Raw genomic sequence first — 7,189 nt, forward strand, 5'->3', positions numbered from 1 at the left:
CAAACCTTCCCCTGCTACATATGGTCACCTCACCGAGTATGTATGCCTTGGTCTATCTGGTAAAAGAAACAAACAGAACAACAAATATTAAATTTTTTCTTTGCTCCTCCTTCTTACTAATGTGGTAAAGGTTGAATGGAGTACATTTCAGGAAAAGGGCCTCACTAGAAAGGGCTGGGAATTTGAAATACTTGAGTGTGGTGAAAGTTATGAGCAGTTATAAGAGTCATCCATTCCCTGGAACTTGGAGGAAGATTAAAATCTTTTCCTTGGCAGAGACTAAATGAGGAAGTGAGGAGAAAGAAAGCTACAAGCTGGGGTCAGGTCCTTTTTTAATGGAAAATGTTTCCTTGTGTTGATTTTTTAAAAAAAGAAACTCTTTTAGAAGGTGAAATCCCTTAAGTTCTTATATGGTAAATTCAGTAGGACTGGATTCTAAGCCCTATTATCCTGTATAGCTGCACATCCTTGGGCATGCAGATTGCCCAACGGTTCAGAGCGGCTAGTTGAAGGCTGCTACCACTCTCACGAGGCTCACACCCCTTCAACAGCTGATAATAAGTTGTAAAGTAACACCTGGGACTTAATATAGCACTATAATGGGGAAACATTAATTTTGAGGAAATAATTATATATTCATGAAGAGGCAGATGTGGGACTATTTTATGATGTATCTGGGGAGCTGTCACCACCTGGTTCTGCCCTTGATGGTGGTGAGTGGATTTCCTCTTTCTACATTTACCATTCAAGTGTTAATCTGGGTAGAAAAGAGCTGTTTTCAAAATTATCTCAACTTCTTATAATTTCTTAAAGGATCAAAGAGGGCTGAGGACAGAGAGAGAGAGAGGGAGAGGAAAAGGGGAGGGAAAGAGAGAGGGAAGGGAGGGGGAGGGAAGGGGAGGGAGAGGGGGAAGGGGAGGGAGAGGGAGGGAGAGGGGGAGAGAGTGTGGGGGAATCATAGCTGTGTGAGAAGATTAAACAAATGCATAGAACACTGCCAAGATTTGGAATCACTGTGTCACAGACATAGCCAAAGTCTGTGTTACCAAAGAGATCTCTCATTCTTTTAGGTAATTGTGGGAGAAAAATTCACAAAATCTTTTCTTCATTTATTTGAAATACTATGTGCTCTCTATTTCTGAGATTACTATATCTCATTGACTCTGATAAGCCAACTTTTGCAAGATTCTTAATTGTGTTATATTCTGTGTAAAGACAGGAAAAGGACAGTTAAATTAGCTGACACTGTCAGCTGAGGACATATCTTGATTGCAGAGATGTTAAAAAGTGGATGAACATGTTGCTCAGAATTAATGAAGTAGAGCATTCCTATCACTTCTGCTGAAATGACGTCCCATTACCTTGGCAAAAAATGAAGTCTAGCAATTTACTTGAAATATACAACTCTCTGACAAGTCAATTCTAATATTTTGGGGTACTGAATTTAGTGAAAGTGGGGACTGGATTATGAGAGGAAGTGGCACTCAGGCCATTTCAAGGGTTTCCCACAGGGGCAGAACTACACAGCCTAATTTGCTGGACATCTGGTATTTTCTTATGTGAGCCTGACATCTGCTGGATAAAACAAAGCATTGTATTTTAGAGTATATTCAGTTCTGGGCAAGGCAATTTAGGTGTGGAAGATGCACTACATGTTTTCTACAGAATTTGAATTTGGTGAGTCCCAGAGTAAATTTCCTTTCCAAATTTTGTAAGGGATGGCTGAGGTTGAATGAGTTTTATCATGAAGATTCCTTGCAGTGAGTCTTTCATATGTAAAGAATAAATCCTTTAAATTACTGATTATTTTTCAGTACTGGAGATAGAGCTTAGAGTCTTGTGCATGATGGGCAAGTCCTCTACCACTAAGCCACACTCCCAGCTCAAGTTGAAACAATTTATTGTCTATTGTGGTAGACTGTTTATAAAGACGGCCACAACAACCCTCCCATCCTACATGCTTTTGTACAATATGATTTCTCTACTCCATTAAAAATGGGCTGTTTTTGATTCCTTTAAACCCGGATTGGTTATGTTACTGCCTTCCCAATATTGTATGGAAGAGAGAATAATACACAGCTTTCAAAAGAGTTATTGCCGCTTTGGTTTTTGCTTAACTTTCATGTAAGTAGGACAGCCTAGATATTAAAGGGATGATAGAGACAGCTCTATCACCAGCTCACAGCACCAAGATCCTACACATGTTGGTGAGTCTGTTTTTGACCTCCCAGTCCAGCCACTGCCAAATGCAGCTGCATCTCAAGTGAGATGAACAAGGGCTGGGGATTTAGCTCAGTGGCAAAAGTGCCTGCCTGGCATGTGCAAGGTTGTGAGTTCGGTTTCCGGTACCGGGGAAAAACCAAAAAAAAAAAAAAAAAAAAACAACAACAACAACAAAAAAAAAAAAAAAAAAAATCAAGTGAGATGAACAAAATATCTACCAACCAACCTTGAAAACAATGCTTCTTTTACACTATTATGTTTTGGATGATTATTATGCAGCAATAGGTAAATAACATACTAGGAAATCTTCAAAAGAAGAACAAACAACAATGCTAAGTCTCAACCTAAGAGATTTGTATTTAATTTTATTGGGTGGGTCCCTGAAATAGTTATTTTAAAAACACTTGTCAGGATTGGAAACTACTGACATATATATTTTAAACCCCTACTTACCTTTTCTAAAATTCATTACCATCAACAACATCATTATTATCACTTAAATACTTTGTATTTCCTTCTATACTTCCTGTAAAGTGTAAAAGCTTCATGTAAATAGTGTACAAGTATATCTGTATGTATAAAACTTATTATTCTGCTATTACATAGGACAAAACCAAAGATAAGTGATCTTTCCAAGATCACTGAATTAGCATGGAGTAGGTCATTTGACTATACATCACAAACTTCTTTCACTTACTTTACTTTTTATAGCAGTTTTAAGTAAAAAAAAAATTGAGCAAAATATAGCAAAATTGAGCAGATGGACAGAGATTCCCTATACGTGTCTTGTCTTCACATATGTTGCCCTTGTTACCAACATCCCCTGCCAAAGTGGTATATTTGTTATGGCTGATGAACCTACATTGACACGTCATCAGCCAGAGCCCACAGTTGATATTAGGGTTCAGTCTTGGTGTTGATGTTCTATGGGATGGACAGATACGTAATGATATATGGCCACAATTATAGTGTCACTCAGGGTCGTTTCATTACCTCAAAAATCCACTGTGGTCTGTCCATTCATTCCTCTGTCCCCTCTACAGCCTGCCTACATTGTTTTTCTTTTTTTATTATAGTTTTTCCCTTTCCTAAAAGTCATAAAGTTTTAATCCTATAGTATAAAGCATTTTCAGATTAGATTTTTTTCACTTAGTAATATGCATTCAGGTACCCTCCATATCTTTTTATGGCTTGGTAACTTACTTGTTTCAACTAACGTGCCAGTGTCCTATCTATCTTACTTTCTTTATCTACTTGCTACTGGAGGGCATCTTGGTTGCTTTCAAGTTTTAGTGATTATGAACAAGGCTGCTATAAATATACATGTGCAGGTTTTTGTGTAGACATTAAGTTTTAAATTTTTCAGGTAAATAAATAGCAAGGAGCATAGTAACTGGAACATATGATAACAGTCTGTTTAGATTTTTAAGAAATTGCCAAACTGTCTTCCAAAGTGGCTGTGCCATGTTGCATTCTCAACAGCAATGGAAGAGAACTAATGCTCCATATCCTCACCAGCACTCCATATCATAGGTTTGTATTCCAGATTTTGGCCATTATTAAAGGTGTAGGTGACATCACTTTCTGATCACTGGGACAAAATCCCCAGCACCCACACTTTATAGGAAGGGAGCTTTATTCTAGCTCACAAATTTTAGAGAATTTAGTCTATGGTTGGTTGGCTCCAAGGTAAAAAACTGCATGGTACAGAGGTAGAGTGGAGGAATGATAATCCATGACAGCCAAGAATCAGAGAAGGAGGGAAGGAGTTGTGCACAAAAATGTGCTCTAGGTCCAGCTCCAGTGACCCACCTCGTTTCCACTTCCTAACAGCACATTCAGCCATGAATGTGGCTTCACATCAATGGGTTAATCAATGGATTAATCCACTAATGAGAATCGTGCCCCCAGGATACAACCACCTTCCAAAATCCCACCTCTCACTACATGAGATTTTGGGGAGACATTTTAAATCTAAACTATAATATCTCATTTTGTTTTAATTTGAATTTCCCTGGTGATATATGATGTGAGACATTTTGTCATATTCTTACTTTCCATTCATTAACCTTTAGTGAGGTATCTTTTAAGGTTGTCAGCCTATTTTAAAATCAGTCTAATTGTGTTTTTACTGATGAATTTTAAGAGATTTTTCTCTCTGTGTTTTGGAGTACAGTACTTTATCTGATTCATCATCGGTAAATATTTTCCTTCATGTGTTTATCTTTTCATTCTCCTTTCACAGAAGAGAAGTATTTAATTTTAATGAATTCCAATTTATCAATTCTTTTTAAAATGGATCATACCTTGGGTGTTGCATTTAAACAGCAATTGACAAATGCAAGATCATCCAGGGTTTCTCTTATGTTATCTATGAGGAGTTTTATAGTTTTGCATTTTACATTTTAGTCATGATCCATTTTGAGTGAATAGTTATGGAAGGTGTAAAGTCATTGACTAAATTCATTTTCTTCTGCATGTGGATGTCCAAATTTCCTCATAGTTATTGGAAAGAGTATCTATTCTCCGCTGTATTCCTTTGCTCCTTTGTCAGTGACCAAGTGACTGAATTTATTTGTATCTGTTTCTGAACTCTCTTTTCTGTCTCAATGATCTTTTTTCTTTTCTTTTAACAAAATGAAACTGTGCTGATTACTGTAGTTTTGTGGTAATTATTGAAGTTGGGTATTGTCAGTTCTCAAACTTTGCTTTGCAATACCATTTTGCGTCTTTTGCCTCTGCATGTAAATGTGAGTACAGTTTGTTGCTATATAGGCAAAATAATATGCTGAGGTTTTGATTAAGACTGTGCTGAATGTAAATAATAATAAATAAATCAAATTGGGGAGAACTAACATCTTCAAAATGCTAAATCCTCTTATTCATGAACATGATATATTTCTCTATTTATTTAGTTTTTCTTTGATTTCTCTCAGCATAGTTTTACAGTTTTCCTCATATAGATCTTTTGTTATATTTTGTTATATTTATACCTAAGTATTAATATTTTGTTATATTTTGTTACATTTTTTGTTATATTTATACCTAAGTATTAATTATTTTGTTATTTATTTATTTTTTTTTTTTTGGTTTTTTGGTTTTTCTCTGGTACCGGGAACCGAACTCACGACCTTGCACTTGCCAGGCAGGTATTTTGTTATATTTTGAACAAGGCTGCTATAAATACATATTTATGTATTTTGTTATATTTTGTATATTTATACCTAAGTATTAATTATTGGGTTATAACATATTTTGCTATATTTATACCTAAATATTTATAACATAACATATTTTGTTATATTTATACCTAAGTATTAATTATTGGATGACTATATAAATGGTATTGTTTCATATTTCAAGTTTCACCTGTTTATTGTTAGTATATAAGAATGCAATTCACTTTTTAAACAATGCAATTCACTTTTTAAACAATGCAATCCTATTATAAGTACTTATTAGTTTCAAAAAGTTTTTTTTTGGATGGCTCTTGCATTTTCTACATATAAAATTGTATCACTACAATTGAAGGCAGTTTTATTTTTGCCTTCTCAGTATATGTATTTCTTTTTCTTGTCTTACATTAGTGAGGATTTCCAGTATTACACTGAAAAGTAGAGGTAAGAAAGGACGTCATTACTTTTTTCCTGACCTCAGTAGGAAAGATTGGCATTACTAACCATTTAGGTATGAAATTAGTTGTAACTTTTTATCAATATTTTTTATTCACTCAAGGAAGTTCCTTTGTATTCCTAGTTTTCTGAATTTTTATCATGAATGGGTGCTGAGCTTTATGACTTTAGTTAAATGGCTTTGCTACATCTATTGATATGATTGTGTAATTTTAAAAAACCTGTTGATATGATGATTACATCATTTCCAAATGTTGAACCAGTCTTGTGTACCTGGAAGAAATCCTATTTGGTCATGATTATAATCGTGTTTTCCCATTGTAGGTTTTGAGCTGCTGATATTTTGATGCTCTTCACATTTATATTTATGAGAGTATTTATTGGTTTGTAGGGTTTTTTTCTGTTAATGTCTTTGTTTGGTCTTAAATGCTAACCTCATAGAATGAATTGGGGAGTGTTCCCTCTGTTCTGTCTTAGCTTCTTTCATATCAGGGATATAATAGTGAGGGAAATAGGAGCTGAGATGCAGTTCTACATTTAATGCAAGTGACATACATGCAGACGACATTGTAAATAATCATAGCTTAGTTTTGAGGCAAGGACTTGAGACCTTCTTTAAGAAACTTCAACCCCTAATGGCAGTACCACCTACAGACCCAGGTAAGAGGAGTGCTAAGTAAGTTTTAGAGGACTCATGGGGTAAAGAGTCAGTGGACTTAGATGATGTGCCCACCTAGATCCCACACTATCCCTTTTAGAACATGCTCCAGTTATGCAGGATCACAAAGTCTGCTGGTGAAATGGTCCTGATTTGATTTCAGAGAACTGCACTGGTTTTTCCTGGTATCTGTTCTCTCAGAGTCTGACCTCTACACTAGCTTATTCAACCCTAAGCCTGAGTGATGACCAATGTATGGCTGTTTGTGTGGATAAGAGACTGCGATTTTGCATGGGCAGACTGGGTACCTGCACATAAATATACAAGGTCTGTTATGGTGCAGGAAACATCTGATCATAGGAAGAGAAGGAAATAGAAGAGAAGATAAGGAGAAGCTCTGCCCGTACTGCTGTCTTCTAGCACAGAAGTCCTATGAGTGTAAGACTTCTAGATTTGCAACCTGGTTTTCTAGGTCTTAATTGTTACATATTTGTCAAAATAGAAACAACATATTTTATTTAACAATGCTTAGCTTTGCACATACCTAAACCTCCCTTTGGACTTGTATGAAGACCCCTGTAAATGATAAAGGCAGATACTCATGAAAGCCTTCAGAGGAGATTAGCACAGATAAGAATAAAAAAAGCAACTTTGAAATGTGAACATGCATATGAAA

Source organism: Chinchilla lanigera, unplaced genomic scaffold (assembly GCF_000276665.1).
Source record: "Chinchilla lanigera isolate Chin_1 unplaced genomic scaffold, ChiLan1.0 scaffold00057, whole genome shotgun sequence".
NCBI lineage: Eukaryota > Metazoa > Chordata > Mammalia > Rodentia > Chinchillidae > Chinchilla > Chinchilla lanigera.